This window comes from Schistocerca piceifrons, chromosome 8 (assembly GCF_021461385.2).
Source record: "Schistocerca piceifrons isolate TAMUIC-IGC-003096 chromosome 8, iqSchPice1.1, whole genome shotgun sequence".
Classification (NCBI taxonomy): domain Eukaryota; kingdom Metazoa; phylum Arthropoda; class Insecta; order Orthoptera; family Acrididae; genus Schistocerca; species Schistocerca piceifrons.
Genome location: NC_060145.1, coordinates 488,443,710 through 488,458,066, shown reverse-complemented (window position 1 = coordinate 488,458,066; position 14,357 = coordinate 488,443,710).

Here is a 14,357-nt window from a genome sequence, read left to right as displayed (position 1 = left end):
TGTGTAGTGCCAACAGTAAAATTCGGAGGCGGTGGTGTTATGATGTGGTCGTGTTCTTCATGTGGGGGACTTGCACACCTTGTAGTTTTGCGTGGCACTATCACAGCACAGGCCTACTGATGTTTTAAACGCCTTCTTGATTCCCACTGAAGAGCAGTTCCGGGATGGTGATTGCAACTTTCAACACGATCGAGCACTTGTTCACAATGCACGGCCTGTGGCATAGTGGCTACACGACAATAACATCCCTGTAATGGACTGGCCTGCACAGAGTCCTGACCTGTATCCTATAGAAAACCTTTGGAATGTTTTGGAACACCGACTTCGTGCCAGACCTCAACGACCGACGTCGATACCTCTCCTCAGTGTAGCACTCCGTAAAGAATGGGCTGCCATTCCCCAAGAAACCTTCCAGCATCTGCGGAACGTATCCCTGCGAGAGTGGAAGCCGTCGACAAGGCTAAGCGTATGCTAACACCATACTGAATTCCATCATTACCGATGGAAGGCGCCACGAACTTGTAACTCACTTTCAGCCAAGTGTCTGGATACTTTGATCACATACTGTATGAGTTACAGTGTGTGCAGGTCCTCGTAGCCCAAGCCAAATGGGTTACGCCAGTGGGCAAATGGATTTTGTGTAGCTACTATTGAAGCAAGGCATCAGGTTCGTCTTAGTGTCAATACGTTGGAAGGAATTGTGGGTGAAACGCTTATACGGTCATTTTCATCAAGCTGGAAACAAACAAATAGTAATTATCATCCTTCCTAGTCGACAAATTGCACGTTTCCTTGGTAACGTTACACTCCCAAATTGACAACCCTACTGCCGTCGTAGCACAAGACGTTGCACGATTGATGGATTCTTTGGGAAAGTGCAGTAGCAGCTCTCCCATCTGTCCTTAATCTCTTATGTTTCTGGCTACCTTTGAATACGTACGCGGCTTCCACAGCTGTCGATGGCAGGCACACGTTACAAGAGCCTGTTTCCGAAGCACGTGACCAAAGACGGAAGTAGGCAGGTGTGTTCTCACGAGTTAGTCATTCTTCGACAATGAAGGCTATGGGATATGCAACAACGAATGGTGACAACGTAGTACAGCTCTTGTACTGTTTACCGAGAGATGGCTCCATAAGACAGAATCACTTGTATCTGTACATGTGTTTGCTTGCAAACATCTATTTGCCTTACTTTGTTTTCTGGACTTGAGGAGCGGTTCCTACTCTAGCAGTGTGGGACATCTTGTATGCTCCTTAGACAGAGGACGGTCCGTGGCGGAGGCAGCTCTGCACCACTGTTATCAAGTCCCCGTCTTGCTCAACTCGCGTACCGTTCGGGGGAGAAATGGCTGTCTGCACACATCGGTACGCATCCCATGCTGTCTCACGTCCTGTAGGACACGCGCGATGGAGGCAGCTAAGTTCCACAGCCTACAGTCTACACGTTCCGGAAATTGAACCAGGCTGTGGTAAGACAGCATACCCTTCCTACCAAAGAACACGATTTCAGTTACCTGAACATCTCTTTGACGTTTTCATTACAGCTGCGTCAGTGACGGAGAGGGGGAGAGGAGATTTATCACAGCTCGCCAAGACTTTGTCCCTAGTGGAAACCTCAGCATCTGAAAATATCTCTTACAGCTAACATCCTCTGTTATTTGTTGAAAAAATTCCAATCTCCGTCTCTGTAGCTAGCCTTGTCCTTTAATGCACCGTACGCCGTCTGACATTAAATGTCCCAAACTGCACTGTTCTCACGAGAAGTAGTCCGCCGTCTCGTTTTAAAATCGCAGGAAAATCTGAAATTCACGTATGCTGTCGAGTTCTGCAACTTTCGTTTAAAAAATTGTTTGTAGACTTTTCCAGTCATAAAAACAAACTGATTACATCATATTTTTAAAACTATTAGGCACCCGAAAATACTTTTTTTTTTCGTCGATTGCCAAAATCAGCTTCGCAACAGATCTTTCCAAAGTTGCGCGTCGCACTGCGTTGGCTACATAAAATCTTGGCAAGATGGTTTTTTCTAACGCTCTGTCAGCAAATAGTTGGTAACTTGTTTTGTATTAGCTTGGTGCATAACTTCGTAGCATTTTTTGTATTGCATGTTGGTATTCTAGTTGCTACGCGTTTATTTATTGACTGACAATTTTGTTTGTAGTTCAGTGTTGTTATTTGAGGTTACATACTGAAATTTTGTCATTTGGAATCAGTGGAGGTGTGGACACTACAAAATGGAATACCAGGTAGATATATCGGAGCATTCCGGACACCTTCTTCTGTTTCCGTTCAGTAGAGGGGTGATAGCAGCGGAGGAATCCAGGGTCACTTTGGCCGAGTATTGGGATAATGCCACTGGTCAGAGCACGGCAATAAAATAGTTTTCACGTTTTAAGTAGGACTGTTTTGACATTAGTGACCATCCACGGTCGGGAAAGACTTTTGTGTTATGATGAAGATCGTTTGAACGCATTAATCCAGGATGATCCACTGGCATTTGTTATGAAATGTAATCATTCCAACATCGTGCGAAGTTTCCATGCAGTGGGGAAGAGTCAGAAATCGAGTGTCTGGGTATCGCTTGCTCCAAGCCAAAATCACAAAAATCAGAGGGTGGCCATGTGTGCATCTCTGCTTGTTCGTCAACAAATTGTTTGTGTGCAACACCGACTATTCCTATCCTGTATCGATATTGCTCACGAGAAATGTTGTCTTTATGTCAGCATAAGGAAAAAGGAAAACGGTTGAACCCAAACGAAGCAGCAACTCCCTCTGCAAAGACTTTCTCTCATAGACAAAAGGTAAAGTTATGCATCTGTTGGTGTATTACGAATTGCTTTCCGGATGAGTAACCATCACTATTGACATTTACTGTCAAAAATTGAAATGGCTTGCGGACGCAGTCCAAGAACAACTACCAGAAGAGTGCGGTAACGCCTGCCCGCATTCTGCCAGAGTGACGAAAATCGCTATGTGGCAGTTGGGTGTGGAAGTCATACCGCACCCACATTACTCACCTGATCTCGTACCCCCATATTTTCACTTTTCCCGCTCACTATCTGTCAACCTCCAACCCACTTCCATTCCGGTTGGAAATACGCTCCGCAGATGAGTCGAAGAGTTCTTTGCCTAAAAACGAAGTGATTTTTGCTGTCATGAAATCAAAAAGTTAGCTAGCGTTGGCAGACTATTGTAAATAGTGGAGGAGAACATACTACTGATGACAAAAGTCGTGGTTGTGTGTATCTGTTTGTTAAACTTACGGAAAAACATTATGAACTTATGCACCAATCCAATATTTAAGTCCTACATCTCCTACAAAATGTTCAAATGTGTGTGAAATCCAACGGGAACTGGTAAGGTCATCAGTCCCTAACCTTACACACTACTTAACCTAAATTATCCTAAGGTCAATCACACACACCCATGCCCGAGGGAGGACTCGAACCTCAACCGGGACCAGCCGCACAGTCGAAGATTGCTCGGCTAATCCCACGCGGCTCTTACAAAATTCACCTTGGTGAATACAGTACGTCCTCAGTGTCTCCCCTAGTACCATTAAGCCCATCACACATTGCAAGACTCGCGAAGCTACACGCTACACTGGATCTCCTGCTGAGACGGCTCACTGAGGTCTGGCAGACGAAACGAAGAAGTGGCAGCCTGCAGCGACAGCACAGGGCACCGCTGGTGTCGTGTAGGCCAGCCCGCCACCTGCCACAGCACGGCTGTTCTACATCAGACTGCAGTAACGTGGGAGCTACCCTCTGATATCGTAACAAACGTCCTGTCGTCCTTCCCTTCTTCTTGCCTGTCTCTTCCAAATATTCCTTTCATTATCAATTTTATGGAGAACCACACCGCTTCCAACATCATCAATATATTCAATTTTCAAGATCCCTACGTAACAAGAGATCACAAACACTACGATTCACTGATTTTCTGGTTTTATCCTGCAATCCGTTATTCTTTTCCATGCAGTGCTATGTACCAGATGTCGTCCCCAGTTTTTATATTAAGTTTATCGTTAACCTAATTTCTACTCGTCTTCATTACGTTAGTCTTTCTTTGCTCTTTTATCCTTCCATGAATCCTGTAAATCACTATGTTCATTCGATACAGCAGCTACGGCAGCTGTTCCTTGCTATCACTACAGAAAAAAAATCATTAGCGAACCTTGTAATCGATACCATTTTGCCCAGAAATTTAAACCCACCGCTGATTCCCTATTTTATTTCCGTAATTGCTTCGTCGATAAGTACGTTAAACATTTGGGGAGATGGTCTACACACTTGGCTTACCCTCTTCGTTCTTGGTTTTCCATTTCTGCAGTGGAGAGCCAAAGAAACTGGTACACCTGCCTACTAGCGCGTAGTTCTCACGCGAGCACGACGTGGCATGGACTCGACTAATCCCTGAAGTAGTGCTGGAGGGAAATGACACCATGAATGCTGCGGGGCTGTCTATAAATTCGTAACAATACAAGGGGTCGGGAATCTCCTCCGAACAGCACGTTGCAAGGCATCCCAGATATGCCCAATAATGTTCATGTATGTGGAGTTTGGAGGCCAGCTGAAGTGTTTAAAACACAGAACAATATTCCTGGAGCCACTCTGTAGCAATTCTGGACTTGCGGGATGTCGCATTGCCCTGCTGGAATTGCGGAGTCCGTCGGAATGCACAATGGACATGAATGGATGCAGGTGATCACAGACAATGGTACGTCTCACCTATCAGAGTCGTATCTAGACGTATCAGGGGTCCCATATCACTCCAATTGCACACGCCCCACATCATTACAGAGCCTCCACCAGCTTGAACATTCCTCTGCTGACATGCAGGATCCATGGATTCATGAAGTTGTCTCCATACCCTTACACGTCCATCCGCTAGATACAATTTGAAACGAGTTCGTCCGACCAGGGAACATGTTTCCAGTCGTGAATAGTCCATTGTCGCTGTTCACTGGCCCAGGCGATGCGTAAAGTTTTATGTCATGCAGTCATCGTGGCTGCACGAGGGGGCCTTCGGCTCCAAAAGCCCGTATCGATGATGTTTCACTGAATGGTTCGCACGCTGATACTTGATGACCCAGTACTGCAATCTGCAGCAGTTTGCGGAAGGGTTGCAGTTCTGTTATGTTGGACGATTTTCTTCAGTCGTCGTTGGTCCCGTTCTTGCAGGATCTTTTTCCACCCGCAGCGATGTCGGAGGTTTGATGTTTAACCTGATTCCTAATATTCACGGTACTCTCCTGAAATCGTCTCACGGGAAAATCTCCACTTCATCGCTACCTCGGAAATGCCCTGTCGCATCGCTCGTGCACCGACTGTAACACCACGTTCAGACTCACTTAAATCTTGATAACCTGTCACTGTAGCAGCAATAATCGATCAACAACTGCGATAGACACTTGCCTTATGCAGGCGTTGCCGTTCGCAGCGCCGAATTCTGCCTGTTTACATATAACTGTATTTGAATATGGATGCCTATACCAGTTACTTTGCCGCTTCAATGTATTATTTCCTATTGGTTCTTCTACATACCGCATTCTATCCTCTTGAGCTAGTGATGACTGGTGTTCTTGTGAGAAGTACACTATTTTCCAATGTTGAAGGCCTTTTCTTGATCGACAAATCGTAGGAATGGATGGTGCTTAGTCTTGCCTCCATTACCATTCGCAGCCTCATAACTGCCTCTCTGCTAATTCAGATTTCCTTAGAGCCCCACCGCCTTATTACGTTCCTAACGGCGAGTTTCCGAATTCATGTGACACCTGCTGCCAACCTCCAAAAGCTTGCCACTGAAGTTGCAGTCGCTACACTTGATAGGTGCAAGTTAGTGTCTCGTAGCAAAATACCAGCTAAGTCATTCTGTTGTACCTTTTACTTTTCAACATCGACTCTCAGCAGTAGACCACGCCGTCGTCTGACAATGTAGCTGATACTTTCTTACAAAGCGTCTATGTACGTCGAGACAACCTGGTCCTATTACACTGTATTGTGAGGCACGCTTCATGGGACTTGGGTGTGGTGGGAAATTCAAGTCAGTGTCATTGCTGCCCCGCCTCAATCCTTCTCGTCCAGACGCACTCTCTGTCACTGCCTCACTCCACTACTACATCAGCTCCAACGGTCACTTCGGTCTAAGCGGGGCGATGGCAGCCTGTGGTGCCGTGGTCTGCTCAGGTGGCTTGGCTATACCTGCTCTCCCTCCCTAACCCGCTTCCTCGAGGCTCCTGGACGCGTCCGTGTCATTTCGAATCTTCGAGCTGTATTCTGCGTTGCTTATTACCTTGCTACATCCTCGTGGCCATTATGTAAATAATTTTTCATTACGTTCCCCTCATGAAAATTTGGAAATTGATTACACTGTTATTAATTTATGCAAGCGTCCATTAAAAATCGACGTCTTACAGTTCATGTAGTCATTTAATGTATTGTTTTTCATTTGTTATGATAATTCGCGGATAAGATCTCCTGTGACATGTGATCAGTGAGTTAGGCGTTTGTAGTTTCCTGTACGGCATTTGCACTTTGATCATTTACAGCAAATTTTCATGTCTCACGGATGGCACATTGCAATCTACGAAATAATTTTCTGATTTCTCGGCGGAAAAGTCTTAGGTTTAAAACACAACTGGTTTGACGAACACTTGAGCATTTCTATAATAGTAGCTTGTCACGCCCCAGCAAAAGTCCGTCTTGGAACAGGGTGAAGTTTGCATTTTTGGTTCAGAAATAATTTCACAAATCCTGGAGACACAATTATTCTCAGAATTCATCTTGGAATTTAGTAATGGTTTGGTTTCTTCCGTTGATATTGTGTCGATTGCCAGTGGGGCGAATACACAGTCCGTTCCACCATTCGAAGGGAGGGAGCGATATTGGTGCCACGTAAGTTGATTTGTGATCCGCTTGTGGATCTTGGACGAGATTTTGATCATGCCCTGAGTCCGATGGGTGTTATCTTGCGACCTGAACATGGGTCATTCACGCCAAAGGCTTGTCGACGTTCAGGTATCTTTTTTTTTCGCTGTGGTTCGATTCGGGATATCGTCAGTGGAGCGATACGTTCTCACTATTGGGTTGGACTTTGGTTATCGCCAGTAGTGCGATGATGTTTGCCTTGTGGTGTTCCCATTGTGATTCGCTAGCCGTAGAGGTGTGTGTCACCAGCGAAGTATTGCGTTACATGGCGTGAGCACGTGGACTGCAAGTCACGCTAGTACGTTTCGAGATGAATAGGAAAGATATGGCGAGTGGGATAACATTAAAAAGATGATTACAATCATTATCCTCTCTAATATAAATAAAACTTGAATTTTATATCTTTACAGTAGCTGTTATTTGATGATACCTGCCCTACGATTTTTGAGGTATTTAGGTGAGTTTCAGAGGAAAAGGTGAATTCGTGCCAAAGTCTGATCCATCGCGACAGCCCAGTAAGGAGTACACAGATTGTGGTGAGCGGTATTCGACACATCTTCTGCGCCAGATAGCTGCATCAGCGTCACCACCCAGTAAGTTGATATCAGGGAAAGCATCAAAATGCACATTAGTGTATAGCAGAAATGGTATGTAGACTTAGTAATGTGTAGAATATAATTGGAAGTAGGTTTTGCATGGTGTGAGAGTGTCTGAGATATAAATGTGCAGGCTTTGCCGGCTTTATCGTTAGTTTATGCCTTTTAGATAAGCAATTAATGATCAAAATCTATTAAAATCATAAAAGATCTTTAAATGATTGCAATTTCTTACGGAACTTTAGTGTTATCCTTGAAACAGAAGAAAGCAGTGAGACATGTTTCAGTTCGTTGCATTAATCATATTGTAAAATTTCAATTACAAACAGTTCATACTTTTGTTGTCCGCAGCTCGCGGTCTTGCGGTACCCGGCGGGGTCAAGGATTTTCCCTGCCTCGAGACGGGGTGTTGTTGTGTCGCCTTCGTCATCATCATCACGATTCATCCCCATTACGGTCGGAGGAAGGCAATGGCAAACCACCTCCACTAAGACCTTGCCTAGTCAGCGGAGAGGGTCTCCCGCATCGTCCCCTACGCTCCTCGGAGTATGGGACTTCATCATCTTCATCATACTTTTGTTACGATTTTTAATCTTTCTGCTTTTGCAATTAATCATTCTAAAAACACGGCACTAAAATACAGCGCTCAACCTGTACTAGCGACCAACTGGTGTAATGTCACCACATGGGCACACTAGCAGCTGACAGCAACGGATGACCAATCTGCATCACCACCCCCACCCTACCCCTACCCCAGCCCACCTCCACCCAGGCGACAGGGCAGGCAGCCAGTTGATGTGGCTACATTGGGGTGGCTCACAGGCGATGGACTCACACAGTCCTGCCCATCCCTTCCACTCAACCCAACAGAGAGGGAAAGGAATTCCAGGCACTGTGATGCATCACCAGCGGAGCCTCAATTACAGCCTGCCCCCTGATGTCGTGGAACCATTTGGGGCCACTGCTGTTTGATGTTACAGTCTTTTGGGACCAGACCTGACTGTAACACCGCTGCAGGGATGGTGAACCCCAAACCATGCGCTAGAGGTGTCTGGACACTCGCCTCAACACTGACAATGGCTGCTGGAGGACTTGTCAACTGCTGCACTCTCTCTACTGTCAACTGTCCAGCTACCTACCTGATGATGTCAGACAGGAAACTGGTTCTGCCACAGGGGTAAGTAAAGGAGTAACCCCTTCTCTTAGTAGCACCAACTCACTTCCCATTAACTGCCACATCCAAACCAATACACACCTCATCATTGTAGTACTATGTTTATTTGTATGACTAATGTGAAGCTTATTTTTCAACTCCCTGAAAACTATTGAGAATAAAACAGTGGGAGACTAAAAATATGTACTTTCATTCTTATTTATGTGTGACTTGCTGTATTTATTTTATTAGAGTAAATATAATTTTTCTGTTCTCTTCCCTAATGTGTTTATCGTGAGGGACATCACCATTTTCATATGTGCGATAAGATACAAGGTCACTCTCACCTAAAATTTAAGACTGACAAAAGATTAAATAAGACAATTACCCTAATATTCGAGCCACGTTTGAAATCGACTCATGTTTTATGTTGTCGTTGTCATTTGTGTAAATTCTCACTATGTTTCACATGTCTTAAATGTTTATTTTCTGTTGACGTCATTTACACTGTTGTGGTAAACGAACACAAAGACCCCTTACTATGAAACTCTGTTTCAGTTTATAATGGCAGGATAGGGCCTTACTTGACCATTTTTGAGATTTGTGCACTTCTGGCACACTATTAACGATAAGTTGGTAATTAGTCAAAAGATAAAACTGATACGCTGGCTAGCATTGATACAGTTCTAAATATTATAGTTGGTCTGATCTTGTTTCAGTGAGTGGCTGCTGGTGCTGTGAAAGGTAATCATCGTGGCAACAGATTCTTCTTAACGTCACTTTGCAATAAACAATATTAAGTGTTGTCATCCGTTTCTAGATACGGGAACTCTCAAAACAAATTAGTCTCACCCCTGAATGTCACATTAGGCTATTTAGAGGTGAGACCAATGTCAACTTTGATAGTTCCCGTACCCAGCAACTAATGATAAAAGTTATTTATTTTATTTGAGAATTAGCGTGTTTTTCCAGGTATCGTCAATTGCGAGCCCAAAGTGTTCCTCTTTCATATTAATTCCTCTTGGTGATGTTTGCACTGTGTCTAGTTAACGCTGCAATAATGCCTAGCCATAACGTGCAGTTCTTCCAGTTTCTCGCGCTACATGCCGCTAGCAACCACTACGCCTGTGCGCTCCTGTCAGACTCCACTGCATAACAGCTCGCGCCAGACGCAACTGCACTGTACACGACAATGTTCCCTACTTCAGATATACTCTTTGACTGTCCAAGGTACCAAATCGCCGTGACTAAACCAGCGTTTTTACTACATGATATTACAAATTGTTCTTTAGACATTGCGTGTATTTTCCATAAGAAAGTACATTCAAAAAAAAATATATACAAAATATTGGCAAAATATATTACAGAGAACAATGACTCCATTAATCACAATTACAATTTTAATACTGCGAAGTTTTGTAATGTTAGACAATAACAGATTGTCTTTTTTTCAATAAAAAAAGTTCAGGTTAATGTGTTCATTCTTTTTACCTCGATTAATTGTGAGCCACCATTCGAAAGAAATACGGTATCGTTCTAATGCTGGAGGTCACAATTTTTACTAACCGTAATAAACCCATACATTTTTCTGTTTTCATTTTCGATTTTGCAACCATCTTTCGCAGCAGTTAAAGAACACCTGTCCTAATTCAATAGCAATTTCATGCATTACATCGATTTGGTTGGTCTTTCAGTTTAATGCGAACAGCAGTCTAGATGTAAAAATACAGGGAGACGCAAATAAAAGTGGCGGAGGAACAGTCTCAGGGTACAAAGAAACAACAAAGGAAAGGAAATGCAGTACTAACATGACTTTAGCAGATACTGAAAGTGACCACCATTCATCTCTTGGCGCTTCTGAGGCCTCGCCAGCAAGATGCTGAAGGCGGATGGAGGCTGGAGTTCTGGAAGTGTTGCAGTCTCGTCCGAGATGATGTTCTGCATCTCATGAAGACAGTGAGGGTTGTTGCAATACATTTACGACTTAATGCCTCCCCACACAAAGTAATCTCACACTGACAGATCAGGTGACCTGCGTGGCCAGCTAAGGCCGCAACCAGACTGACCTCTGCTAATAAGTCTACCAGGCGTGGATGTTGTGCAGATGTGCTCCAAGCATCGGCCGACGGTAGGGGCAGCTGCTCGATCCTGTTGGAAGCAGCTGTACGTCTTTTCCTCCGCCGTTAATGCTGCCACAAAGGGTTACAAAATGTTGCCAACGTAACACGCCGAAGTCAACGTCTGATGAAACAAATGGGACCAATAATTCAGTGCGCAGACACTGCACACCAAATACCAACCTTACGATCATGCAACGTGTTTCGTGGACGATACGTGGATTCTTCGCTGCCCAGAACCTGAGAGTTGACGTAATCACTGGGGTAAAATCAGTCTTCATCAGACAGAAAGAACAGATCCATATCTCAGCCATTCTATGTGAACAACGACTCACAAAACTGGAGGTGCTCAGGAGCATCTGCTGATTTTAATGCACGAAGAACAAACACTCGGTATGGATACATGTGCATGTCGAGGTGGAGTATACGTCAGCAGGATTGCCGTGATATTTCGGCCTTTTACAACGGACGTCGGGTTGATTTTGTAGGACTCTGAAGCATTTTCTGGCGACCAGGCACGTTTAGAAATTTTTTTTTCACTTAGTCAGTACAGATCCCGTGTGATCCCATTTTAGGACTAAGCGTTGCTTGGCACACTCTGCTGGCGCTTTGACACCATTAAACTTCTCAGCACACAACTCACCACATCATTTCGACTTCGTTGTCCTGCAATTTTTGTAGTGCTGCACTGTGAGAACCATCATCCTCTTTTCAACGCTCCACTCACATTGACACAGCCCGCACTATGCTCTGAACATGTGTGGATCACGAGACGGGCCAACACGAAGTGTGCATGTCACAGGGTGTGTTTATGTGCCAACAGACACGTCCTGTAGAACCAACTGGTCGGGGCCACTTTTGTTTGTCCCACCCTGTATAACTGTTCATAACGTGATGAACGACCATATGTGGAAGTCATTGTACCTCATCAATGGTAAAAAAAATCGTGTATCTTAAAAGTGATGCACTCCACGTAAATCTGTGTCCGAAATTTAGGTCTCAGTACTGCTGTAATAAAATAATTGATTTCTCTTGAATTCTTGATTCATGTGAAGTGCGTCCTCGATAAAGTGCCTTGAAAAAAAATTGTGTGTTAACGTGGGCAAATTAACTCTTCCCTTACGACAACACATTTTGTATGCCCTAGTATCAAGTATAGTACCCTCTGCTATGAAACGTTTTCCAATACAAAATCCGCATTGTAAATTGATCAAACCACAATTGTTACTGGCAGAACTGTGTGGCATTCCCTTCAGTGGACATTTAAATGTATCATTCCATAAAACATTTCAATGTCCACATTCCTATTACTTTCTCGACGCAAAAACTGCGTCTGTTTCGCTCTGCGTCTTTTGCTCTGACCAGTTAGTGTTTTTCTTCTAGGCATAGCCTAAAACAAATACGGTTTCCGTGTAATAAGGGAAGCTGCAAGTGAGTCAAAATAATGAAACTAAAAATTAGAAACTTCAAATTTTCTGGTAATGGCGGCAAATGACCAGAGTGTCATTCTTGCAGAAAAATAAGCGAATTAACTACGCCAGTATACAACGTAATTTACAGACTTTGTTACAGCGATCTATTGATTTCCACCGTGAACATCATCATCGTACTGGCAGCTGTCGCACTGTAGCTACCGGGTATGTGTGTGTGACTGCAGACGAACTGCGTAAATATGAACGTCACTAGAATTAGATTTCACGATACATTGTTACTTTCGTAGGCCTTTTCTACCATAGCAGATCAGCACACAGGGCAGTAGTTGGTAGCACTTCATTTGTAGATCACGTATTGGGATTCAATGCATGATAGTGAAGTTATCACTTGAGTTGCGAATATGAGAGCATCTACTTCCCGACGCCACTCTTAACGGCTACATACACACACGGGTTTTTCTTTGTGCACACCTATGGCAAAGTACCTTTCGAATTAAGAAAGTTTCATTTTCCTCCTTTCACAATTAATATTAAAAATGTGTACTACAGTTTTCGTGTTCACTTATTAACATTGTGATGTATTTACCAGACGCAATCAAATAATAATTGCCCACCGTTCTATTTACAAGTTCATAACACCAGCGGTTTTTCAAGATATGTAAATGGATGTAATTCTCTGAACTTTCACTTTTCGTAAAGTTAACTTTTCTGGCACCACAACATACCGCTGTATATTTATAGCGGAAGTGTTGTAGCTATACTTATTGTCAGATGGTCTAAGGAGCACCTTGTACAAACCAGAATGCCTTAAGGCAACACCTTAGCAGCATAGCTAATGTGAACATCAATTTTCAATGCACACGGATGTGCAAGAGTATGGCGGTGCCCTGAATGAGGAGTATTTCTGAGAGATTTATCTAGGAACTGCAAGTATTTTAAGCATTTGTAGGCATGTACACAATGCTGTGTAATCAGTTAGTGCATCAGATACACTAAGTGAATAGAGCTTCATAAAAGAGCCCAGCCAGATAATATCTACACTTTAATCCTTCAGACACTGCTGTTCAAAATTTGTCTAGGTTCCTTATAGACCATAATTTGACGTAAGTCTCAAATTGTCTTCACATGATAGATAAATACTTCCATCTATATGGAAAATGACCATTCGTAACCGACACTTAATGCTTTGTGGAAAGTCTTTTTCGCGAGTTAGTTTCTTGACGTGTTTCAATACCTCGTCATGAAATCATAGCTCCATAAAAAGAAGAATTACAACATAAAACACCACAGACAGTTATATGCACAATGGTCAACCGTTAAACAAGTACTTATTCCGTTTGACCAATTGAAAGCGTTCGGTTAGTAAGTACCTGGTTATGCGAGGGCAGCGGCAAGGTTCAGTGCCACACTTTGACTCAGCTACCAAGACATGAGCGCTGTACGCGGAAGACAGTTGCTCTCTAAACCACTAGGAAAATGCTCGGACATGTATTTTCTTGAACAACACTGTGATCGATGGCTATTTAAACGGGAATAATAGTGAACGTTCGGTAAGGATCATTTTATTGAGAGTTTTTGTACGCCAAAGTCGAAAACTGTGTTCTAGCTAGTCATCAGACAAGTTCTTTTCTGATGCTAGATGGGTAAATCACTATGAAGTAAGGAACACAATTACACTGTCATACTGTGAGAACAGCAGTGATAGTGAGACCGGCTTTAGTACATTTTTTAACCGTCAGGTAACTCCTTTGATATGGACAGTAGCTGTTTATCTTTGTCCTCAGATTCACTGAATTAAATAAACATTAACAGTTGTACAAAGAAATGTGCATTAGGAATACTTACTGTTTAATATGACTTGCGGGCAGTATCTCTAAGAAAAAGTAAGACATCTATTTTTTACTTCAGTTAGTGTCTCTAGACGTGACGTGTACAACAAACTTAAAGGAGACCAACAGTTAACATTGCGCAGTTCTGGGAGACGAATACTTCAATTAGTTTTTGTAAAGGTCTTCATCGCTCTAAACCAGTTTGTGAAATCTGCAATAGTTTCACTTGGCACAGACCACGATTGTGTCAATTACTTTTCTGTGATCAGATGCTGGCGTAACTGGTGTTTTGTTTCCACA